This window comes from Drosophila innubila, chromosome X (assembly GCF_004354385.1).
Source record: "Drosophila innubila isolate TH190305 chromosome X, UK_Dinn_1.0, whole genome shotgun sequence".
NCBI classification, from domain to species: domain Eukaryota; kingdom Metazoa; phylum Arthropoda; class Insecta; order Diptera; family Drosophilidae; genus Drosophila; species Drosophila innubila.
Window position 1 is genome coordinate 434,186 of NC_047626.1, and position 27,244 is coordinate 461,429.

The window sequence follows — 27,244 nt, forward strand, 5'->3', positions numbered from 1 at the left end:
AATATTTAGTGTTTTATTAGTTTCTTATTTTTAAATTTAAATTAATTTCTCAATAGTTTTCTTTTCACCTTTTCTGCTGTAATGTTTAATATTTCAATAATTTATTTTATGTAATCTATAAAATTCTAATTGTTAGTGCTCTAATTTTATTAGTGAAAATCTCTAAATTAGTGTTTATTACTAAGAAAACACTCATCGTCTCTTTTAATTGAATTTGTCTCAACTATGTTGTGTCAAAATTTCAGCCTTCTCGGTCATACCGTTTGGGCTGCACAAATATCAGTTAGTCAGGACAAACAGTATGACTTACTTTTTGTTCTTATTTTTTCAAGATTTTACTTAAATTTTTTTTGGTAGAAGTTTCCTTGAAACTTGAACTATGCATAAGCTTAGGTCTTATATATAATATATAAAAGGATGATATATGCATATTGCTTAAAATTATATAAATTATCACTTACGTTTTTGTTTTATTGCGAACTGACCAAGATATGTACTTCAGAAAACAATTATCTGAAAATATGAAAAAAAATAAATAAAATAGAAATGAGTACATTAAATTGTTAAAAATTTCATTAATTGCTTTTAGAGTATAAATATTTGGATTTCGAATCTAACGAACATATGCTATAGTTACACATAATTATTATATTATAATTATCCATCTAAATTCACTTGTCAACCAGGCGTGAACTTATGTACAAACTTAGATGTATATATTATTATATTTGTGTATATAGTTGTTATATTTGAACTTCTCACAAGGACACACAGCTACAGATGTTAGAAAAGAAATGCCGGCAATCTAAAGAAGGTGAAATAGGAGGAGAAAGATGAGGCAGAAGAAGAGGAGGAAGTAGTAGTAGTAGAAGAAGGTAACGGTAACGACGAGTCCCATAAAACATACAAATGGCCAAATAAAACATTTTAAATGTAGCAACAACAACAAGAACAACCATAATAATAATAACAACAGCAACAACAACAACACGAGCAAATAAGAAAATAAGAAAATAGTATTGTGCTTAGAAAAAACGACGACGAGGACGAGGAATGACTTGAATGAGAGAAGCAACAATGGCGCAAACAAAAAAAGATAAAGAAAAAAAAAAAAATAAATAAAACAACTCAAAATGGAAGTAAAGAAGGTAGAAAAAGCATTAGATACATTTTTTATGCTGAGCTGACTCGTTTGGCTGTCCATTGGTATTTCTGATTATCCCTACCTAACCCCCACCCACCCCCTACAATACCCTCCACTCACAGACTGTATTTCGTTCACCTGCTAATCCGTTGAGAGTTGAAGACTGCAGTTTTAGAAAGGGAAACAGAATTGAGATATAAGAAATAGTAAAGAAAACACATTCCCATAAATAAATAAAAATACTTCTCTAAAACTTATCTAAACTGAACTCATTTTAAGAAATATTTCAAATTATTAACTATAAATTAGCTAAAATCAACAAAGTTCGAAGTGCAACTTTTTTTCTTCAAATAAGACAATTTTTCGACCCATTTTATTGATGCTAAAAATATTGTAGACCCAAATTTTTAGTTCTGAGATTAAAGTCTTGATGATTGTTCCCTTTATTATCAGTGTACCTAAAATAAAATCAGTTAATTTCTTAATAATTGCATAAAAATAGAAAGAAAACTACTAAGCATTAAATTCATAATAAGAAAAGGTAGATTTAATTACGATAGAAAATTCAACTGAGAAAATCATTCAGATAACAAAAATAATTAAAAAGTTTATATAAAAAATACATACTACGAGTACAAAAACTAGGCAAATCTGTTTCAATAATATTATTTGATTTAGATTTCGTCCTTTTCTTTTATTTAGCTGACCAATTTTTGAAAATATTTTTTTTGTACATTTCCCAATCGATTTTTGATCTTTTCTTTGAATTAATTTATATTTGTTATGTTTTTGTTGATTTACATTGCTCCAAATTGTTCTTTAATGAATGTTTTGAATGCACGAAGATAAGCTGAAAATCTTAAAAAAATGACAACGTGGCGTATGAGTTATCTGTGCTCAAAGAATGGGAATGGGGGAATAGGCTGGTCTAGGCCATTTAGGGCCACTATTGTGATAATGGTACGTGCTCTACACGATTACAAAAGTACAACGCTACCTTTTCTTATTTCTGCTCCGACTTCGACTTCGACTTCGACTCCGGTTTTGGTTTTGGATCCGGCGCATAGCAAAGCGCACAAAAACTTAGAAATAATCACCGACATAAATCTTAAAATGTCTGCCTTTCCCGTTGCCGCTACCATTACCGTTACCGTTACCTAACTACTCGCCGTTCTTTTGTTGTGTGTTCTATGTGTGTGTGTGCGTGTGTGTGTGTGTGTGTGTGACTAAGACGCTGTGGAATGGAGTGTCTTCTCTACCCCGTACTCCCTGTCCCTTTCTCTCTATCTCTCTCTACTTTTATCCCAGTACATAAAATGATATAAAAGCTTATAAGTTTTTGACAATGTCAAAAAGACAAAAGTGACATGACAACCTAAATCTCACACTGAACAAAAGGACCTTCTTCTAAAATCAAGGAAATTCTTCTTTAAGATTTTGTTCTTAAAATAAGACCATTTAAAGATCAAATTACTAATGCTTAAAATATAAATCTAAAAAGTCGCAGCTCTCAATATAAGAATAGAAATCTTCAATTGTTAGAAAAGTATAAATATGTTATATTTGCATGCGTTAGAGTCACTTCTTCAGTATGAAAACACGTGGGTTTGAAATTTTTTTCCTTTTTTTAAGTTTTGTATGAAGCTTATGTTTTCTTTAGTGTAAAAATTCGAGACCTTGATTTTTTTATGAAAACTTTCTTGAACAAAGTAAATTGAAATATTAAAATAAATAAAATAAAATAATTAATAATGAAATTATTTTTTTTATTTTGTTATGCTTTTAATATATTTTTATATTTATTTTATTATATATAAAATTTTTATTTAAATTATGGTTATCGAATCGAACGACAGCTCGTACTGGGTACTGGGCATCCAACAGTCGATCATCTTTTGCATCGACTCTATTATTCTCACTCTCTCTTTCTGCCTCTTCTTCTCTTACTTTCTCTATTGTCGGAGGGGGGCAAATGAAAAATAACTTAGAAGCACGTTTTGTGGCATTTTTCGATTTGTTTTGCGTTGTTTGTGTTGTTGTTGTTGTTATTGTTGTTGCTGTTGTTGTTGTTGCTGTTGCTAGCGTTATAAGTGTTGCACATAGTTGAGACGCAGAATGTGTGTAAGGACGAAAAACAGAAGAAACTGAAAAAAATAGCTTATTTTATTTCCATTTTCCTATTTTATTTCTTTACATTCACATGTGGCAGGTGGCACATGCGACTAAAATTTGGTGCAACAACAACCATTCTCAGTTCTTTATTATTCTTCACTTTCGGTTTCTTCTGAGCAGCTGATCCAATAATCAATACACCGAGCGAGCTTCATCTAAAGCATTAAATATGGCTATAAACAATGGCCAAAATGTGTTGTGCTATTGTTGTTGTGCAAATATTAAACTTTATCTATTTGTTCTTATTTTTGGCTTTCTTCGTGTTCAATTTCATCTTTTTTTTTTTTTTTTGGCATTTTGTGTCCATCTTTGCACAGGCCTTTTTCTATAGTCTCTACACATTTTACACTTGCGTAAATCGACATTGTTTGTTAACAACAACCGCAACAATAACTGCATGCATTGTAATGTGCAATGAACCTTGGAGTCAAGGTCATATTCCAAACCACAATACCAATAATAACAATTTTGGAGCAGAAACAGAGAATATATTGAAGAACTGATAACTTGTCAGATGAATTTTGAAAGGAACTGTTTTGGGAGTTGAATCTAAGCATTCGTCACTAGCAGAATTACTTTTAAAAGAGTTTTTATATGAAAAATAATTTTTTCCAAAATTAATTATATTTAAATGCAGAAGGAATTAAGAGGCCAAACCATGATCAAAATGACATTCCGCTTGAAAATCGGTTTAGTTTTTACAAAGTTATGACGGTTTAAAGTTGGTCAGACATGGGATCTAGTAACTTTACAAGTCAAAATTTTTGTTCAATTTCCCATGGTTTTTGACAAGAAAATGAAACGTCTCGGAATCAAGTTTTAACTTTTCTTTTATACTAAGTTTGATATAAGGCGTTGATTAAAAGTGAAAACTTGAGATTTAAAATTTAAAATTTTCAAAAATTTAAAGGGGGGACCCTTAGAATCGAACCTAAGATTTGGGGGAAAATATTTTTTTTTTCAAAATTAAATTTATTTGAATGCAGAATGAATTTAGAGGCCAAACCATGATCAAAATGACATTCCGCTTGAAAATCGGTTTAGTTTTGACAAAGTAATGACTGTTTGAAGTTGGTCGAACATTGGATCTAGTAACTTTACAAGTCAAAATTTTTGTTCAATTTCCCATGATTTTTGACAAGAAAATGAAACGTCTCGGAATCAAGTTTTAACTTTTCTTTTATACTAATTTTGATATAAGGAGTTGATTAAAAGTGAAAACTTGAGATTTAAAATTTTAAATTTTCAAAAATTCATAGGGGGGACCCTTTGAATCGAACTCAAGATTTAGGGGAAATTAATTTTTTTTTCAAAATTAAATTTATTTGAATGCAGAATGAATTTAGATGCCAAACCATGATCAAAATGACATTCCGCTTGAAAATCGGTTTAGTTTTGACAAAGTTATGACGGTTTGAAGTTGGTCAGACATTGGATCTAGTACCTTTACAAGTCAAAATTTTTGTTCAATTTCCCATGATTTTTGACAAGAAAATGAAACGTCTCAGAATCAAGTTTTAACTGTTCTTTTATACTAATTTTGATATAAGGAGTTGATTAAAAGTGAAAACTTGAGATTTAAAATTTTGAATTTTCAAAAATCCATAGGGGGGACCCTTAGAATCGAATCCAAGAGCCAAACCATGATCAAAATGACATTCCGCTTGAAAATCGGTTTAGTTTTGACAAAGTTATGACGGTTTGAAGTTGGTCAGACATTGGATCTAGTACCTTTACAAGTCAAAATTTTTGTTCAATTTCACATGATTTTTTACAAGAAAATAAAAGTTCTCAGGATCAAGTTTAAAGAGTTGTTTTATATTAATTACGATATAAGAAGTTGATTAAAAGTGAAAACTTGAGATTTAAAATTTTGAATTTTCAAAAATTCAAAGAGGGGACCCTTAGAATCGAATCCAAGATTTAGGGGAAAATAATTTTTTTCAAAATTAATTATATTTGAATGAAGAATGAATTTAGAGCCCAAACAATGATCAAAATGACATTCCCTTTGAAAATCGGTTGAGCTTTGACAATGTTATGACGGTTTGAAGTTGGTATATATGCTAATCTAAGCAAAAGTTAAATAATTTATATAAATGGTGAATGTGATTAAATTTAATGTGACTTATAATATAAAAGTAGTAATACTGTAGTATATAAAATAAATGAAAAAAAAATGAATGCCTCCTGCCTAATTCTTATTTTAGCTTGTGGTAGCTTGGTTGAATGGGAGAAGAGAAGAACGTTGAGGTAGCCAACAAGAGGAAGAAGGGGAGGAAGAAGTGGGTGGTGGGGGGAAGGCGGGCGATGTTGGTGGCATGTGGCAAGTTGAGCTTCGGCAGTTTTGTATTTTGACTCCGTAAAACTAACAGCAACAGCATCTGCGACTATTTTGGCAGCGCAGTCAACGTCGCTGCCGCTGCCGCCGTTGCTGTCGCTGCTGACGCCGACAGCGCTGCTGCAGTTGCTCCCCGAACGTTTTACATAAATCTTCTTTTCAAAAAAATAAACACTAATGCCAAGGCGAGGAAAAGCCAAGAGAGAAGCAGAAGCAGAAGCAAAAAGGGAAATATACACAAAAAAAGCAAACTAGAAAATTTAGTATCTACACATATACAAAGGTACACACACACACACGCACACACACAGAGAGAGAAACACGCGGCTAAAAAAGGAAAATTTTTTATTACAGCGAGAAAACTTAATGGCTGCTGTAGGAAAAGGAAAAAGGAGAGTGAGTGAACAGAGCAGAGAATGGAAAAGGGAAAGGGAATGAGATTTGGAGATGCTGAACATAGAAGTCGACGTCAAGTTCGCCGAAGAGACTAAGGACGAAGATAAGGACGAGAAACAAAACTAGAAAAGCAACAACTACAAAGACGAGACACAGTGGTATTTTTAGTAATATTATTTGTCAAATCATTTGTGGTCCTCTTTTGTAGGAATGTTGAAATACATTAAATAATTGAACTGTCCATTTATTTTATATACTTTCAATCATTCTTAACATATATATATATTTTTTTTCTTGACACTTTTTCAAAAAGTTTCATAACTTTGTCAAATCTTGATCGATATTCATGCGTAATATAAATGTTATCTTCCGTTGATCGCTTATTTAATTTTGCATTAAACTGTCACTGTCTATTTTGTTCATACTTTAATATAAAGCCAGATTTTGTTTAATTACTTAAATAAAATAAAATAATTATTTTGACCCCTTTTTGTGAAATGAGCGTAAGCGCCAAAAAAAAGTAATTTTTAAAAGAAGGTTTTTTTTTTTATGATTGGTTAAGGATCTTAGAACAGTTTTGCATCAAAATTATTTCGCAAAAAAGGTATGGATTTAAAAATGGGAAGTTAACCGGTGACAAAATAAACAAAAAGGGACCACAGTGCAAGAATTACACTGAACATAAGAAATGAGTCTCGGAATAAAGAAGGAGACAAGGATGTGCCAAAAACGGCGTTATGTAGACGCGCAAGGGCAAGTGGTACGGGGCCAGGGGGTGCAAGGGGTTGGAGGGTGTACTTCTCTTGTGAGGGGAGGGGGTGAGGTAAGGAATGAGGATTTTTGGGGTCTGCAACAGTATTTATGCTTTGATTTCAATGTCTCAAACTATGCCCAAAACTACGAACGCTTTTCTTAAGTGTTCGGCTGGTTGTTGTTAAAGGAGGGATGGAGGGGTTGAAGGGGTGGGCTGGGGTGTAAGAGGGGCACTCGTTTAACTATTAACGGCATCGTTCCGCTACAGATGCCTTCTCTGTCTCAGCACAAATCTTCATCTCCTTCTCCACCTTTCTCCTTTTTCTTGTTCGTTTTTTTTTTTTGGCGTCTCGACTTCGTTCTAGATTTTATTTTAAGCTCGGGAGCCCCTGAAAACTCAGTTGCTTTCTCAGTCACGGTTCGAATGCCTTTCATTGATTTCAAGGGTGTTACCGAGCAGCAGGAAGAGAAGCAGGAAGAAGTGGGAGGATGGCAGGGGAAGGTCAGTTGAGTTTCTGTTTTGACTGAGTTTTCTTTTGAGTCGCGGCTCTAAAATTATTATTTAGCTGGTAATATATAAATGTTGTTTACTTGCAATCTTGATATGTTTTTAATTTTATTTTTAAATAAAAGTATTTTTAGCGGAAGCTCAAAAAATTATTTTAAATGCAATTAGCTTTTAAACTTATTCGACTCAACTTGATTTATTTTAAAGTGCTTGAAATGTGGCATTTAAAATATTATTTTCAATTGTACATATTTTTAGTTAACGTTAAAAAAGTCAAATAAATGTAATACGCTTTTAACTTTATTCGACTTAATTCGATTTAACTTAAAAATTTTGTTAATTTGCAAATTATTTATATTTAAACAGTATTAAATATTGTATATTTTAATAATTTTTATTGAATCTATTTATAATAAATAAATAAAAGTTCATTTGGTGTTGCTTCATTTTGTTTTTGAATTTGCAAGCTTATTGCAATCTAGCATTTGCTTAAACTTTGTTTCAACTGAATTTGATTCAATACTATTTAACTTTGATCTTGCCAATATTCTAGTTTGATTAATTCATTTATTTTGTTTAATATATGTTAATTTTCTAAGCTTTTTTTTCTATTTTAATTATTTTATAAATATAATAAATAATTTTGTTTTAATTTAATTCAATTCAATTTTGTTTTCAGATTTTCTAGTTAAATTGATTCATTTAATTTTATTTATATTTGTTTTCTGTCGTTTTTTATTTTAGAGTTTGCTTTGTAGTCGTCTTTATTTTTGTTGCTTTGCTTTGCTTTCATCGTCATCGTCATCGTCGTTTTCCGACCTTGTTATGGTTGTTGTTATTGCTGTAACTGTTTTGTTGTTGTTGTTTTTTTTTTCAATTTTATTTCTCTATATTTTTACGATGCTGGAAACTACCCTTAATGATGCCGCGGAAGCAGCTCCCGCTGCGTCCTCTGCCTCTGTCTATGTGTGTGTGTGTTGCTGTGTGTGTGTCTAAGTGTGTGTGTGTGTGTGTGTCTAAAAGCGGCAAACGCTGCAAGTTTTGTGGCAAGGCGAAAGTACCAAAAAGTACCGCTGATCATGCGCCTAAAGTAGTTTTTTTAAGGACTCACAAATATACACACACACACAGACACACACACACTGACACACACACATTTATCTGAGATGACCCTCAGTCCGCCTAACATTGTGCTACAGTATTGTTCTTTGCCTCATCAATACTCAATGCCCAGGTTCGATGCTCAGTTCAGGTTCGGTTCGGTTCACTTTCCTTCACTTCGGCATTTTTCCATACTTAGTTGTAGTTGTTAGCCCAGTAACCAACAGACTGTACACAGGCTTATCAATATGTGGCAATGTCAGTCCGACCGCATAAGCACCTTGACTGCAAACGCTATCGGAATTTTCAGATTTTTTCTCAGATGTTAGGAAACAACTGACAAGAATAATTTGAAAGCTAGAGCCTTGAAATTTGGCACATGGAATTTTTAATACTTTGCAAATGTCTGCTGTAAATTTCATTTCGATTGGTTAATAAAAATAGAAGATAATTGAGAAATGGTTTTCCCTTATTACATTTATCTTTTTATATTTTATTTATTATTGTTCAAAAAAATACAACATATTGCAAATGTGATTCAAAATAAATTAAAATATAATTCATCAAGATAATAACATATTTGAGTTCAATCATAAACTCTTAAAATAATATTTCCCTTTCTTGCATTCAATTTTTTAAATTTAAACAAAACAAATGCAAGAAAATGTGATCAAAAATATATTTGAACAGAAATCTATTCCAATTTACTAATTTTTTATTTTTATTAAAGCTTATATAATAACGAAAAATAATAAAATAAAAAAAGTTTACCGAAAATATGTTTAAACAGAAATCTATTCGAGTAATGTGAATAATTGTATTAGTTTTTGAATTATTAAGTTTTTATTTACTTTTTATTAAATTGGTTTTTTATTTATGGTGATTGAATTGAAGAAATGGGCATCTAAAAGTCGAGCTGCTTGACTGTAGCTCTCTTAATATTTGTTGTAATTGAAGTCGGACGCGAGTTGTGTCCAAGGGGGTTAGGGGTGAGGGGTAATTGGGTGGTGGGGTTAGGGTGGAGAGGGGGGAGAGCGAAGGGCATGAAACCTGCCCCTAACGGGTTGCCGCAGCTTCTAATTTTACATTTTATTGTTATACTCGGTTATAGTTGTTGTTGTTGCTCTGTTGCCTTTTCAATTTTTATACTTCGGTTTTTAGGGTTCGTAAAAGGGTTGATTAGGAAGATGCACAACAGCTCACACACACACACACACATATATTTATATATATATATACACAAAGACCGAAGCACACTTTTATTGACCTGTGCACGCGCTTCGATTTTTGTTATTTTTGCTTTGTGTTCGCTTTTCACCGGCTCTTTCGCCATTCCTTTTCCCCCATGAATTCCTCCCGGAAGCTCATTTTATTGCCGCTAATATGAAAATTATGAAATGCGCTGCAACTACCCATAAAACAAGGGGCTAGAGTTCTATGTTCTCAATACCATATTGCACAGTCCATATTCCATATTCCATGTTCCATTTACGATGCCATTCATCCCAAGCAAATTGTGATAGATCTTGTAATATAATATGAGAGACTTGAGATTTGAGATTTAAGGGACGCTTGAAGAGCCACATTTCGTTGTGGACGTGACTTGAACAATAGTTTCGAAAATGCCAAATGTTGTTCTTAAGTATATGGTACAATATATTTTATATATATATTCTGGTTACTTTAAAAATAAGTAAAAGGGTATATTGTGTTTGTTGGAATGTATGTAACAGGGAGGCGGAGGCATCTGCGACACCATAAATTATATATATTCTTGATCAGCATCAACAGCCGTGTCGATATAGCCATGTCCGTCTGTCCGTCCGTCCGTTTGTCCGTCCGTGTGAGCGCCTAGATCTCAGAGACTATAAGATATAGAGATATCAACTTTCACCCACAGACTCCAAATGCGTTGGAGCAGGTCAAGTTTGTTTTAAATTTTTGACACCACACCCACAGTTTTTAAGATAATACCGTTTTTATGGCAAGATCGGACAAGTAGAACTGGAGTAATAGCTAACCAAAGTTATTAAGAAATTATTATTTTAATACAATCACCCAAAAGTATGCAGTAGTTTTTATTAGGTAGTAATTTCTTTAAAGTATTTTTATATATATTGAAATAAGTAACGGGTATCCTATGGTCGGGATCTCGACTATAGCCTTTCCCACTTGTTCTTGCCCACTTGCCCACTTGTTATCGACCATTCGATATTAATTTTATGAAAATATTTATAAGACCTATTATTTGTATAATTTCTATTTGTTGAATAAATTGCTCGTATTCAAAAAAATATTTTTTTTACATACTCGTACAAAAAATATTATTTGAGAAAAGCTTCATAGTGATAAATGCTTATATTCTTCCAATATTTTGTAATCATTTATTTCTTTTTTTTTTCAACTTACATTTCAATCCCAAGGAACTAAATACACAGTTAATTCTTAACTTTATTTTTTAGTGAGTTCCATTTGCTTATAGTTAGCTTAACAGAATAAGAAAATAGATTTTCGGATTAGTTGTAATAACAATATTGCTAAAATAACCGTTAAAAAGTACACCACGCTACACATCAACAATTCATTAGTCAACTTGTAATAGGAAAGTATAAAAATTATAATGAAAAATTACAAAAAGTATCCCTTTAGCTTTTTGTCTTTTGTCGGCTCACGCAAAATGTGTTTTAAAATTAAACAGAACAGAGGAAAAGAATAGAGATGCAAAGAGAAGACAGATAAAAAGTGAAAAAAAAACACAAAAAATTGAAATGTAGCTGAAATAGTAAAGCAAAGAAACAAAATGGCGAAAAAGTTTTTTTTACTTTCTTTGTTTTCAGCTTTTTTTTTTTTAGAAACTGAGGGTGAGGTCGGAGGAGGGGGGGGGCTTTGGTCTAAAGTTCGCGGCAAAGTTAAAATAAATTGCAAGTTGGCATTAGAGACGCACACACACACACACACACACACATACAGATGAATGTTAGTCAGCCGCCATATTAATGGCAATTGGGTGGCAAGTGTTGCGGCCCTTGTGGCATGTGTGTGTGTGTGTGTGTGTGTCTGTCTGTGTGTGTGTGCGGTACATGAATATAAAACTTTATTTTTATTTATTCCCTTTTCTACTCCCAACCGTTCGTCCTTCGTCCTTCATCCTTCGTCCTTCGTCCTTTGCCTTCTGTTTCTGTGCCGCGCCGCTCCGCGCACATAAAGCAAAATTTATTAGAAAACATTTCATTCTCGTTCTCATTCTCATTCTCATTCTTATTTCGATACCCTTGCGAAAGGTATTCCAAATTGCTCACTGAATGTGTCACGGTTTATAAGACCACATAAGTATATAAACCAATAAAGAAAAAGGTCTAAAAATTAATTCCTTAAGTTAGAAATCACATCTTGGTTTAAGAATATTTGAAATAAGACCAAATTTTTTTTAGTAAGTTACTAAAGACAAGAAATACAAAATATTAGTCAGGTTGTAATTTCGAACATTTTAATTGTTGTTATATTTTAATATATATATACATTTTTTTCTGCTTTTTTTTTTAATATTGCTTTAATATGTTTTGTCCTTGGCAAGAGTGGGACTCGAACCCGCGTGCTATAGAAATAATTAGTCGAAAATTGGTGTTTAGTAAGAAAAACTCTTCAAATATCTTAAACAAACTTATTAGATAAACATTTTGTGTAGTCTTATACATCCCTACAAAATTTGGTTATAGCTGCATATAGTTGTCATAGGAACGATCGGTCCTTAATTAAGTTTTGGTATGAGAAACTTGTTTCTTTTTTCAGATAACTTAACGAAACTAACAACATAGGTGTGAGAGTTGGTCCTATACAACCTGACCGAATTTAGCTTAAATCGGTTGACTATATCAATCAATTTTTATTCGGAAAATTAATGTGTTCAGTATTCTAAGAGTATAAAATCTTCGTTTTCGCGAGTTGAAAGTTCCTTCTAGTTTTCTCTTTCTCTTTCGGCAGTGCCTGCCACCCCCTCTCCCCTCTCCCCACTCCCCGCTCACCACCCACCTCCAGCCACCGCATGTTGCATGCCGCAGCTGCTTTTGACTGCGACTTCAAGCTCCGTCTCCGTCTCAAGCTTTTGCTCTCTTTCTCGCCCTCTCGTGCTCCCTCTGTCTAGCTATCTATGCTCTCGCTCTCTCTCTCTCTCTCTCTCTTCCCTCTTTCTTCTTCTGGCTACGTCATCTTCTACTTTGCGTTTTGCATGCTTATTCGCAATTGTTGTTGTAATTGTTTTCATTGTTACGCGCAGCGCTTTGAGAACGCAAATAGCGTGGGAGGTGGAAGCAGAAGGAGAGGGTATGAAGGGCAGGCGATATGAAAAAAACGCCAAAGAAACAGGAGACCTAACACAAAAAATGCCAAAACAAAACACAGCAACTGAAACAGAAACAGAAACAGCAACAGAAACAGCAACAGAAAACGGCACAAAAATATGTGTGGCAACATCTTTAACGTGGCTATAACGGTGGCAGTGGCAGCATAGAATTATTGCCACAACGCACCTCGTCGCATCTCTGCCTCTGCCTCGGCCGCTGCCGCTGCACAGTGGATAAATCCGCTAGATTAGCTAGATATAAATTTATGTTTTTAAATGTAAGTAAGTTATTTTCCGTCTCATTTTCTGCCTATTCGTATTTGTGATCTCAAAATACATTAAAAAAAACCAAAGCTCGATTTTAACGGAATCGATTTTCAGCTACTTTAAATCGATTACTTATTTTGACGTTGAATCGAGTCAAATCAACTTTCATAAAAATTTCGGCAACTCATTTCTAATTTGATTCAGCAACAAAATTGGAACATTTTGAATTTTTCCCATCACTGTCCAATTTTTCTATACTTTCCAACACTGTTAACTGACTGCACTGTACTTGACACTTTTTCAAAAACTTCAAAGTTTCATAACTTCATAAAATCTTAAACGATTTCCTAACGGAATGCCAGTTTTATTATTATTTGGCATAAAATTTGAGTCTGCATTAAAATTTAAAAATTCCATACTCTCTCATCAACGTAAATTGTTCCTTACTTTTCATCCCTGTCAAATATTCACCGATTTCAATGCGGAATATAAATTTTATTTTTATTTTAAAGCCAGATTTCCAGTTTGGATTTACAACACTACTCCCAATATACACTTATACAAATCTTACCATAAAATCGCCCTAAAACAGTAGATTTCCACACTAAAATTTAGAAAGCTGCTTAAAGTTTTTAAAATCTAAAAATAATTTTTCTGACATTAAAAAAAAATTTTCTAAACTAATAAAAGGCGGCCTCAATTTTTGAAATTTGTTTCTAAAAATGTAGAAATAATTTTTCTAAAATTAAGGAATACTTTTCTACAATTATAAAAGTTTTCTTACATATTAAGGCGACTCAAGCTAAATAGAGGATTATAGTTAATCCAAGAGTTTTCCCCACTGTGCTTTGCCTTGCTCCATGGGGCATGTGGCGTGTGGCAAGTGGAAAGTGGCAAGTGGCATGGCTCCCCATTGTTGTAGGCGCAGGCAGCGATTCCAACGACGACGACGACGACGACGGCAACTAAACCCCAGATGGCGCCACTACACAAAGTTATGATATAATTTGGATTTCTTTTCGCTAAATTGCTTGTACCAACAATAAATATGTATTTATGTTGGTCCTGTCTTTGTGTCTGTGTCTGTGCCTGTGTGTGTGTGTGTGTGTGTAAGCCCTGGCTCTAATTCTGTCTGTGCGTGTGTGTGTGTGTGTGTGTGTGTGTGTGTGTGTGTGTGTGTGTGGGCTGAATGTGTGTTTGAAACAGTGTTTAAGTGCCTGTACAGACACAGCTTCGCTCTCCCCTTCTCTCCTCTTCTCTCCTCTTCACTTTGCTTCTCTATAGTACTCCTCTCATCCATCCTCTTAAATCCCCAGCAGACAGCAATAGAATATACTATACATTTACACACACACACACACACACACATATATACATATAGATATATATATAGATATATATACAAATATGCACCTGATTTACCTTGTACTACAACAATATTACATTTTCTATATTTATTTAGAAAGCTCTTTGTATTGATTGATTGATTGACTGATTGAAATACTCACTATAAAATTAGGCTTTTTTAAAATGAACTATCATTATATTCATACATTATCCAGTGTTGGGAATAATTGACTAAATGCATAAATCATTTCATTTGCATTAAAACAAATAATGCTAATACAAATCAAATTTCATTAGAGTTGAAAATAGCAGTGCTAATGAAATTTCAATTCAGTTGAATTGAAAAATGAAATATAGTTCAACTTAATTTAAGTAGCATTGTAAAACTAATAAATGAAATGTAAACAATAGATTCAATTTTTAATTAACAAATAATTACCAATGTTACTAAAATAAAGTTGTTAGTAAAACTATTATACCTGTATACCATTTTTAAGTGCTACTACATTTTATTTCATTATGTTAAATTTTTCAATGCTATTGAAATGTTATATCATTAGCAATACTATTTTCAAAGCTAGTAATAAAACATTTCATTAGCATGAGATTTGTTAATGCTGCTGAAGTCTGTTATAATTATCATATTTTTTTTAAGCATTATGAGAATGTGTTGGCATTGAAAATAGAATGATGATGAAAATTTAAATAATGAAACTTACATAGCGGCGACTGGAAATTTTATTTTAGAGCTTTAGTTTTTTGGTGAAAACATTTTAGAATTGACTAAAGGTTACAAGCTTGTGCATTTTATTCTGATTGAAAATTATTACTTAACTAACTGTATGTTTATACACTGAAAAGAAAAGAAAAGAACAATCACTTTGAATTTTTTAAAGTGTTCTTTCAAAAAAATTTGTGATATATCATATAGTTTTCTGTTGATCAAATATTAGGAATTTTTTTCTCAGTCTTTCTCTTTTTGTCTCTCACACTCTCTCTCTCTCTCTCTCGATTTTCAGTTGTTGCTGTTGTTTTGTCGCAATTTAAAAAAATATTGAGCCAACTCGCGGAATAAATAATTATGCATATAATATGTATAATTTGTATGTTGTATGTATGTATGTATGTATGTATGTATGCGTGTAAGATTGTATTTACGCTCACTTTCACACACACACACACACCCACTTACAGGCGTAGAATAGATGTGTAGGCGTGTTTAAAAAACCTTTTCCGTCTACCCACAAGACCCAACCACTGAACCACCTACTGAACCACTGAACCACCCAACCACTCATTTGGCAGCCAAAGCAGCGTCGCCGCCAAAAGAACGACGCAGAAAAAAAAGAAGAAGCAGCGGAAAAAAATGAAACAAAGCAGCGAGAAGAAGAAAAAGAAGAGGAGGAATATTAAAGGGCGACTGATTTACATTTTTAATTGCGTGTGTGTGTGTGTGTGTGTGTGTGTGTGTGTGTGTGTGTGTGTGTGTGTGTGTGTGTGTGTGTGTGTGTGTGTGTGTGTGTGTGTGTGTGTGTGTGTGTGTGTGTCTGTCTGTATGTCCTCAACAACAACAACTAAAGCGACCTTTGGTCATGGTCTAAGCTTAGACTAATACTCCTCCTTCCCAACACAAAATCACCCCTTCGAACTTCTTCAAGCCCTTTCTATTTCTCCAACTCTTACACTGGCTCCAAATATTATTTGCATCAATGTCTAAATCTGAGAAATACTAATTTTTTAAGCGCAACTCATTTTCTTTTCGAATTTTATTTAATTTCAACACTTATTTTTGAGCTCACTAAAAATATGTTGAAATAATATTTTTATTTTTTATTAATATGTTTTTAATTCATAGAAATTTTGTTCAAGAAATTTGCAGTTATTTCTTTTATTTCATATTATGTAAAATAAAATTAAATGCATACCATATATTACAAAAAAGCAAAATAAAACTTAGCATCTAAAATTCGAAAATCACCGAAATAAAAATTAATACATTATTTTTTTTATATATTTAAAAAGATTTTTTTTTTAAATTACTTGATAAATATCAAATAATAAGTTCATATTAAAATAGTTCTCATTGTTAAAGTTGTTTGTTTTCCTATAATTAAAATCTGCAATTTAATTATCATTTAAAAGATTTCAAGTTTTTCAGGCGATTAATAAACATTAGCAAATAAGTTTCGTTTTACAGTTTATATTTTAAAAAATTGTAATCTACCTAAAACTTGCCCCCTCCCAAATTCAACTCCAACTTCATTTGCCACCCCTTGGCTGACACCCCTTAACCCCCTTAACCCCCTTGTGTCTACATTGACTAAACATCTATCCATTCGATAGGCATAGAGAAACGCTGGCGTCGCTGTCGCTGTCGCAGTCGCTGCTGACGCTGCAGCTGGCTGCGCTGCCTGGCAACGTTTGAGATTAAAAATTAGGCAAAAGGGTAGTTTAGCCTGTCACACACACATACACACACACACACACACATACTTGGTTATATACGTGAATATGTATATAAATTACAAGTACCCGGCGCTTTTGTTGTAATGAAATGAGCACACACACACACGCACACACACACACACACACACACAGAAAAAAGAAGCGAGAAACCCGCACAGAAAAACGCATTATAAAATGTGAGTAGTGTATGCTAATGGCAGACGTTGCCTTTGACGTTACCACCAAGCACCCGCACCACTACTCTTCCCTCCATCCCACCACGCAACTCAACTCAACTCACCTCTTCCCCACCCCCACTCTCCCCTCTCTCCTTCCCCATATGCGCAGCCCCCAACACTGAAAAAAAGACTAACTTTTAAAATCAAGAATTTTCATCATACAAATTTGGTTTAAAAAAAAAAGACAATTTTAAGACCACATTAATAATACTAAGAATATAATTCCTAAAAATCTGAGTTCTTAATATAAGAATAATAACCGTAAGTTGTTGGGCAAATCATATAAAACTTTGTTTTTTTTTTTTAAATCATTTAAGTTCGAGTCCCACTCTTGTCAAGGAAAAAACATATTGAATGGAACATTTATAAAAAATACCATGCAAGAAAAGAATTCATATAATAAACAACATATTATAAATTTAATGCCTTATATGTTTTTTTTTTTTTTCATTGTCTTGAGTAATTAAGAACATTTATTCCAGTACTTCTATTTGTGTTCTTAAAAATATAAGAATTTTTGGTCTTATTTAGAAGAACTTGGTCTTATTTGAAATATTCGTAAATTCAAGTTATGTTTTTCTAACTTGAAGAATTTGATGCTTTCGACACATTTTTCAAACGCAAATATTTAGTACACTGCAATGAAAATCTTGATTTTTGACATTTTTTTTTTATCAGTGAACGCGCAATGTAAAAATGAAAAAAGTTGTTGCTTGTTTTTCTTGTTCTCTTTGTTGTTGTTGTCTTCGTTTTTTCGTGTTGCGCTGTCAGTGAAGACAGTGGGTGCAATGGAGGAATGGGGGGTGGGTAAGAGGGAGGAGGAGGAGTACGCACAAGACACATTATCTAATGTATGCGTATGTGCGTGTGTACTCACGTATGTGTGTGTGTGTTTGAGTATGTGCGGAAGCTTCTTTTTGCAGCCCGAGACCTTCTCGCTCTCTCTCTCTCTCTCGCTCTCTCTCTCTCTGTCTCTCTCGGCACCGCTGTCGCGTCTACCACACGTCGTTTGCAATTTTTCATTTTAATTTTCATTAGCGTTTTACTCGGTTTTTTTTTTTTTTATTTTTTAGCGTGCGTTTGTTGTGTGTCTTTTCTTTTTTCTCCTGCAGACACACACACAAACTAACACACACACACACGTATGTGCGTTTGTATTATGTTATATATATAGAGGAAACCAAAAAATGCGTAACTCTCCTACCCCCACCCCTAACCATAGCCGGAATCCAAAACCGAAACAGAAACAGAACCGTAGCTCAAGTTCGAGCATTGGGTTTGAGTTTGAGGCTTGAGGCTCGAGTTGGGCTTTCCTTTTATGCCGTTTTCAGGGACTCAATTTTTATTAACGGATTAATTAATCAAATAACATAAAAATCATTTCTTAATTAAATAAAATATTAACAAATAATTCCTTTCATTTTTAATTTGCTTAAAGCAATAGCTTAATTTTATTTTTCTTTTGAAATTATGTAAAAATATAGAAAGCTGTAAATTTTTAATATAAAAATTATTTATTATTTTTTTTATCAATAAATAGTTATTCTAAATTTATAAATAATTGAAAAAATCAAATAACAAAAATTATTTATTATTTTTTTTTTTACAAATTAATGTTTATTTGGAGGAATAAAATTATAAAGAAATAATAAAAATTTAATTTCGTATTGAGGATGTAAGAAAATATTGCAGTAAAAATTGAATTTATAAAATAAGAATTGCTTCATCAAATATTTTAAATTACAATAACTCTTAAATTTTGTTCCGCGATAAATTTTATACAATTAAATTTTAAAAATTTAAAACTATTTGTTGATTCTTATTAAATCTTGTTTATTTCAATGCTTTAGAGCATAAATATATTGTTTTTTGGGTACTCATCAGTCTAATTTGGTATCCCTGGTTTTAGCGTTTGAGTTTCGAGTTGAGTTTTTTCTTTTTTGGCGTTTTTCCTAAAATGCCGCATGTGTACATACAAATGTACATACTTTGGAATGATGTAATAAGCGTATGAAAAGTAAGAATGCTTTGCCGCTAAAGTAGTGCCACCTCCCACCCCTCAGCCACCCCTCTCTCACCTCCCTCTCCACCTCAGTGGGTTGGGGAGTCAAATCAAGGCAACGAAACTTTGCTCGCGCGTAATTTTTCAATTTGGCAACGGAAATTGCCTAGGGAGGTGACACACACATACAGGCACAGATACAGATACACACGTGCATGTATCTTAACTACGACTGATGATGTGTGTGTGTGTGTTCTTTGGGGAGCCACCCCTTTTGATTTTTTCTCTATACCGCAGCTGATGCTTTTTCTAATAATTAATTTAAAACTTTTTCTTTGCAAATTGAGGAACAAGTAACCCCTATCCCCCTGCACCCTTCCCCACTCACCGCACTCACCCCCTCATCACTTCTCAGACATCGGCTCGGCTCCACACATATGTGTATGTATGTATGTGTAAAGTCTTAAACGAAATTATTTTAAAAAGACGCTACTATTTAACATGGCTTGAAACAAGCTGCAAAAGTTGAAAGCCCCCAGAAAGTTGCCCAGCAAGTGAAAAGATATTTTTCCGCTGTATCTTTATCTGTCACATATCTAGAACATCAGTTTAAAAAATAACTGGGTTCGAGTGCCAGTCATGTTAATCCTAGCTGTGTTTATTTCTTAGTTCTTGACAAAACAATTTTAAAAAAAAAACTCTTAACCCGCATATTTTCTCTTTTTCTATCTTTTTTTCTAATTCTTCATTCATCTTCTCTCTTTATATCCTCCTGTTAAATTCTAATATCCTTTTTCTTTCTATCCCTTTTAGGTTTTCCATGTTATCTATTTTTCTGGACGTCTCTTCCATTATATTTTCTTTTTGTCTCCATTCTCATCTATTTTCTCTCTCTCTCTCTCTGTTTCTTTTAACTCTTTCTTCACTCTCTCTTAGTTGATCTCTCTTTTGGCATTCCTTAAACCTCACTTTCTTCTCATACTCCCTCTCTTTCACTCTCTGTTCCGTTTTGATCACTGTCCTCTTTTCAATGTCTCAATTATCGGGCTCAAAGTTCAACCAGCAATTAATTAACTTCCCTGACCTCTTTAACCCTAAACAACATAAATGTTGATAAAGAAAAACCAATGGAAAACCAACCAAAATACTGTGGCTGAGTTGGTGGGGGTTGGACAGGGGTAGGGGGATTAACCCCTTGAACCCCCTTCCAGAGAATCGTTTTCTAAACTACCAGAGTCGAAAAATCAAAACGCAATAGTCACAGAACCACTTAACCCAGCCCATTGACCTTACACCCTCATCACAGTACTACTCCAAAACCTACTCCTACCCTTAACCTTCGACCTGTCCCATTTCCATTCCCATTCCCATTTCCATTTTTGTCCCAAAAGTGATCGCTTCAAAATTCCACAAAATAGGCGGGAATTTTCAAGGCATTATCTAATAAAAAAAATAGGAAATTATTTCGATGGGGTGCAATTCTATTTGACCACTAAACCGCCCTCTGTGTGCGTGTGTGCGTGTGTGATGTGTGTGCATCGATTAAAAGAACATGTCCCATATGCAAATGAACCAATCGTCCAAGCGTTGGGTTTACCAGTCGGGCGTGTAAATAGCCTTAACCCCTAACCCTTTAACAATCACCCTTAACCCCTCACACACACTCACAGCCAGCTGTAACCCCAACTCATGTGGCTAAATCTTTGCCAAGAAACACTTGAAGAGACACGGCCCAGACGCGGTATGGCCCAGAACAGTCAACGGGCCAATCCGACAGGCCGACAAACCCGTTAACCCGTTAACCCGTCAACCCGTCAACCCCATCTCCATTTGCAACCCTTCCACACCACAACAAATGAAAGTCGCAAAAACCTGTCTGACATGACATAAAGTAAGTGATATCGTTCACGAGTCTTACTCGGCACTGTCCCCGGTACTCTCTCTCTCTATCCCCTTTTCAGGCAGCAAAGGGTCAAGGGTTTGAGAATGTGTGGTAAAACTCACACACGCACACAAAGACTACCACACACATATGAGAAAGTGCGGGTCCGGGTCCGAATTCAAGTTCGAGTTCGAGCTAGAGTTGTTCCTGTCATTTATTGACTTGTCCTTGCTGGTCCTGCTTAGCCCAGCACCCAAATGATATACAGGCTTATCAATTTCTAACAATGTCAGTCCGATCATATAGAAACCTAGATCCCAGGGACTATAACACATAAAGCAAGCAAATTTGTTGACCATACTTTTACAGACTGCACGCAGCTTAAACTTTTTTTTTGAGGACTTAACAATCGATAATAAATGAATTTAAAAGGGTAATTTAAAAGCTACGGTCTTGAAATTTGAGACACTGAATGATTTCAATTTTGTGCAGCCTTACTGAAATTTTCAACTGAATCGGTTAATAAACAGAGCTGATAATTTATATATACTTAGATATGTTAGTTTTTAATAGTTTAAGGTGAGTTTAATTTCCGTCTGAGACACTATTTCTAGAAGCGAGAGCTGCAAGTCACACAGATCAAGTTTGTTTCAAATTTTTGCCCTTAGATATTGAGATAATCCATTTTTATTCTTTTGATTTTAACTTTATCTATTGTTATTATGTATCATCTTACATATCTGCTTGGAAACATTTGGATTGCTCCCAAAAATATGGTTAGCTCAAAGTTTTTGTAGTTTTTTGGTACTATTTTTTTAAGTTTTGGTTTTTATTCTTTATTTTCTATCATATATATTTGTATTTATTTAATTTGTATTATTGAATTGAATAGCCATTTAACAGTTGAGCAGCTTGTTACTTGTTTTCATATATTTTCACTCACATTTCTTGATTTGTCATTGATATTTGTTTATCAACAATGGATGTAAGGATTTTCTTTATCAACCCACACACGCATGCACGCACACACATAAATATATACTCAAATGCAGATTCGGGGTAGAAAAATAGAAAAAAATTTCCATATTATCGAATTTAACTAGCACTAAACACACACAAGCCAAAGCCATAAGTGTGGCAAGGGGGCGTGGCACTGACTGGGTAAGGATTTGGGGAGCTAGAAATGGTGGGGATGAGCTCAAGGGGTGGGTGTGGAGAGGGGAGAGATATGGAGATTGTGGCTAAGAAGCAGATAAACAAGATGAAGACATACAGAGACGTCTGGCTGTGTGATAATTTGTTGATTTGGACATGTGAGTGTGCATGTGTGTGTGTGTGTGTGTGTGTAAGTGTGTGTGTGAGTGTGTGTCAACTTGTTGCATGATACGCCCTAAGGCACAACAATAGCAATAGCAGACACGGCCAGTCGCACTCCCTTTCTCTTCCTCTTGCTCTCTTTCTTCCTTAGTTGTTATACCCGTTACTTCAAAAAATAGCAGGGTATATTAAATTTGTTGAAATGTATGTCATTAAAATAGAAATGTTCATAATAAAAAATGTTACAAGTTACTTTAACAGCTTTCATTTCAATTCAATTTAATTAATTTTTAAATTTAATGTCAACTTTAACAAATGTCAATAAAAATTTCTCCTTTATTCCCACAATTTGGAATTTATCACTCATTTCTGGTTGATTAAATATAATGCTATTTACGCCTGTTTTATATTTTTACTCAACTTAATTACCTAAAAGTATGCAGCAATTTTGATTTCTTGATAAAACCAATATATATCGAATCTATGTATCGGGTATCTTATAGTCGGGCTGTCGACCTCAGCTATTCCAACTTGTTTTTTCCCCACTTCCGTTCTCTCTCTCTCTCTCTCTTGTCTCTCTTTTCGTGTGTACTTTAAGCCGGACGTCAAGGACCCACACATACAATAAGACATTGTCTGGACGACAAGTCCTTCTGTGTCTGTGTCTGTGTGTGTGTGTGTGTGTGTGTGTGTGTGTGTGTGTGTGTGTGTGTGTGGGTGTGTGTGTGGCATGTGGCAGTGTGGCAGTGTGTTAATATATTCATTGCCTTGCCTGACAGCGACCCAGACTCAGAGTCAGACTGAGACTGAGACTCAGACCCGGAAGTAGTAGTCAGCAAGCCATAAAAACTTAAGAACACACACTCACACACACTGGCAGGAAGATAGTCGCCACAAGGCTACCAGGAGGACATGAGAAGCAAATGCTTTCAGGCATCGCACAGTGGGGAGAAAAGGGCTAGATTAGCTTATATCAATTCAAGCACTCAATTTTTTCCGTACACCTTATCCTCTTGATTGGTTATCTGTAACTTCATACTGTCATAACTTTGGCAAATCTTTGCAGATCAATTTGATCTTTTCTTGACCTCTTATTTGATTCTGAATTAAAATTGGATTATGTAAATTGTTTCCTTCACTGTCAATTTTTTTCCTGTTGAAACTTAAAAAAAATCCTTTTGGGAATATTTGTTGAAAAAAAAAATTTTAAAACCAGTTGATAGTTTTTCAATGTAAATTATAAATATATTGTCATAAAAAACAGAAACTTAAATATATCTAATATATCTACATATATGATATTATTTGTCCTCATTCACTCACTCACAAGCACAGCCCGAACCATAAGAACCAGGAGGCTGAAACTTTCACACAAAATAGGTGAGACAAATTTATCGAGTAATTAGACGGCGTTTTGCGAAATTCCAACTTTAGGGAGGTCAAATTCGTCTTCGAAGATCACGCAAGCAAACTTACTAAAGTGATATGTGGCCTATTTTTCCCATTGTGCGTTGAGTCGCATTCACATATGCTCTTGACTGGTTGACACACACACACACACACACGCGTGCACACATGCACTCACACACATACATAAATGTATATATCTGTACATATTTGTACATATGTTGCGGCTCAGGACATGAGGACGTTCCTTTCGTTTCGTTTGGCTAGCTGCCTTCTGTCGGTGGGTGACTTTCTCAACAAAAGGGGGCGGGAAAGTGGAAAGAGAAAGAGGAAAGAGAAAGAGGAAAAGCATAAGAAGAGTGGGTAAGGGTGGGAGAAAGGGAGGATGAGTTGCTTGACTTTTTCTTCTTATTTATTTCAGTTTTTTTTTTTTTTTTTTTTTTTGTGAATGCGAGTGAAAGTGAGACACGCGCCGAGGACTTCGCTTGGCCAATTGGCGTGTGTGTGTTTGGGTGAGAATGACCTTGGCCTTACTTTTGGCTCGCCTTGTCACTTATGCGTGTATGTGTGTGTGTGTGGGTGTGTGTCTGGTTGGAGTATGTGTTGTCTGCGCTTTGCTTGTAATTTTATGCGGATTATCATTGCAAACAGACACATAAACAGCTATAGACATAGTCAAGACACACACACAGACATACAGACAGACAGACAGACAGAGTGACACCCACACACACATGCAATAAACACGCGTCAGATTGTCAGACAGGTAGACGCTCCATTCTCCGTTTCCTTTTCCTTTCCGATTCTCCTTGCCAACAAAATCCCAGCGTCAAGGTCAAGTCAGTTGTCGACGTGACAGACAGACAAACACTGTGGTGAGGGTAGAAAGAGGATAGCATAATGGACACAGACAGACAGACAGACAGACTGACAGCCACCCAGTCAGACGGACAGACAGTCAGACAGAAGGCGGAAGTCAAAAGTCCCGGACACTTGAATTTTGTGGCGGGGTCGGTAGAAAAATGAAGAGAGTAACGACTCGGCATTTTAATTTTCAGTCATGCTAAAATTTGGCAGAATAAGTGAAAAACAAGAAGGCGAAGGAGATGCAAAGAATTCAGTTGCTGTAAAAGTAAACTGTGAAAGATCCATGAATTTCGAAAATTCGCGAAATTTCATATAGATGAATCAAGTATACATGACATATTTCTGCTAATGGAAATCGAACCCATTTATTTTTAGTCAACATCCAGTTGACTGTTTTTCTTTTTTGAACTTCATCATTGTTTTGGTTTCTTTAAATGTTATACTTATTTTTTATCGTCTATATTGTTATAATATTTACAAAAATATTCCGCTTTTCTTATGTGTGTGTTCGATTCTTGATTTGTTTGAAAAACTCCTCCGCAAAATAGACTTTGGCTTTGTGGCCGGCGAATAACGAGAGAATCCACTGAGAACTGAGAGCTGTAAGTTGCTCACAATGAGTCCCTGCAACACACAGACTTCAGACTTTTCTCCCCATTCCCCATTCCCGTTTCTCATTCCTTGTTTCTCATTCCTTCATCTCCATTCCACATTCCACATGCCCCAATTGTGTGTGGCATGTGGCACAGTTTCACAGTACGAGTATTGTCCAAAAAGCGAAGGTCACGGCTTCTGTCTGCAGATTTTGTTGCTAGCCAACGCGACCTTCTCTTCTTCCTTTTTCATCTGTGCTCTGCTCTTCGTCTTCGCCTCCATCTTTGTCTTCGTCTTGGTCTCTTTGCTCGGTGACAGACGCAACGAGGCAAAGCGAAACGTAGTAAGTCCACAAGCCACCCAACCACCCAATTACCCACCCTACCGGCTGGTTCCACCCAAGCAATAACAGGTAGCCACCTGTTGCATACAGAGCGGAGAATATAGGGGACTTGAGGAAAGTATCTGGTTGTCTGGTCGTCTGGTCAGACTGTCATTGTGTTTGTTACGCATACGCCGCGTCGACCATGGCTTTAAATCCTTTCTCAACATGAATACAAGGTTTCACTACGAGAATTGCGACAAATAACAATATGGATCAGAGGCTGTATTATTATAAATTGTATTATGTAAATTACAATTTAATGACTACTTTTAATTTGTATAGCTTTACTGACAATTAACTCATTTTGATTAATTATGAGTAATCCTCCTATGAGTTTTAAATCAAAGATTATTTTTCCTAATATTATTAAAATTGGTAACTGGCAACTGTTTTAAGAACTGTACTAAAATATCAACTAATTTTTAGTTATTTTTTTCAAACAATATTATGTTTAAAGGATACATTACTTCTGTTTGTATTTCTAACAACAATTTTTGATATTCCATGTTCTATATTTGATATTTTGATGAGTGACGATATTAAATATCAAATATTAATAAAATGTTTGCAATAAGTGTAAACGAGTTCTGAATTCTGAGTTCGAATTATATTTGCACACGATTGTGGAAATTAATTGTCCGTGTGGCTGCGATTTTTATTGGAAAAGTTTGCCATGGAAAATGGAAAACTCGATTGATATATTTGCAGATTGTGTGATTGTGATTGTGTGTGTGTGTGTGTGTGTGGTGGGATTAGTGCGATGAGGTATTACATATAACATATAACATGTACAGCATATTTCCATTTCCAATTCCATTTTTTTTATTTCCATTTCGCATTTTGCATTTTGCATTTTTTCCATTTTCCATTTGAATTTATTTATAGCACTTACTAAACTTTGTACGAAATTACATGCTAGAATTCGGCGCAATGAGAAAAGAAGAAAAAAATAAATATAAAAATAATGACAGGCGGGCAAAATGGGGAAAAACAATGGCAAAAAAGTATCAAAACTGACTTTTACAATTTACAATTTACAGTTCACAGTTTACAAACATACACAAAAAAGAACTAAAATAAAACAATACACAGTGATGGCTAGAAGTATTCCTACAAATGCATAAATGGGCCAAAAAAAATTACGAAATTATTTTAATACGAAAGCATAACAAATAAAATACAAAAAGCGAATCGAGACAGCAAAATGAAATTGCATTAACAATGCAGTGATCAACCCCTTTTACCCTGCTCCTTCTTCATCTACCCCCTTATCAGTAAAGTGCCGCTAATACGGAAACACACATAAACACACACACACACACACTCACATACTCGTGGCAACAACATGAAAAAAATACAGCGCCAAATTATATTATAATTATATTTAAAATGCCACCGACTGACTATTTTCTTCTCCTTCTCCCTCTCTATCCCCCTCCCCCTCCCTCTCACTCTTTCTCCTCTCTTCCCTGTGCACTGGTGTCGCTGGCAGGACCGTAAAACTATGACTTTGTCTACAACAGGCAACAAAAAATTGTATTTTTATGAAAGACACAAAAAAAAAAAAAAAAAAATTATGGAAAAATGTTGTAAATTTGGGTTGGAAAAAAGCTAAATGAGATTTTGCAGTCCAACGGCTGGACTTATCGTCGGTTAGTGTGAGCTTTCCGACTTTCCGACCTGTTTTTCACCCCTCTCCTTCGCTTCCCGTCCCTCCCCAGGACTTAAGGCAAATGCA

At 34.5% G+C, this 27,244-nt stretch overlaps 2 long non-coding RNA genes across 3 annotated transcripts in view; one reads left to right on the plus strand and one right to left on the minus strand.

Moving 5' to 3' along the window:
• Positions 1-27,244, plus strand: part of LOC117794362 — an 88,105-nt gene that overhangs the window by 42,583 nt on the left and 18,278 nt on the right. The gene's annotated exons all lie outside the window — the stretch shown is intronic.
• LOC117794363 overlaps positions 469-27,244 on the minus strand; it is a 51,478-nt gene continuing 24,702 nt past the window's right edge. The window contains exon 2 of the long non-coding RNA XR_004618414.1: positions 469-513. This is a non-coding gene — a long non-coding RNA (uncharacterized LOC117794363). The remainder of the gene's footprint in view (positions 514-27,244) is intronic.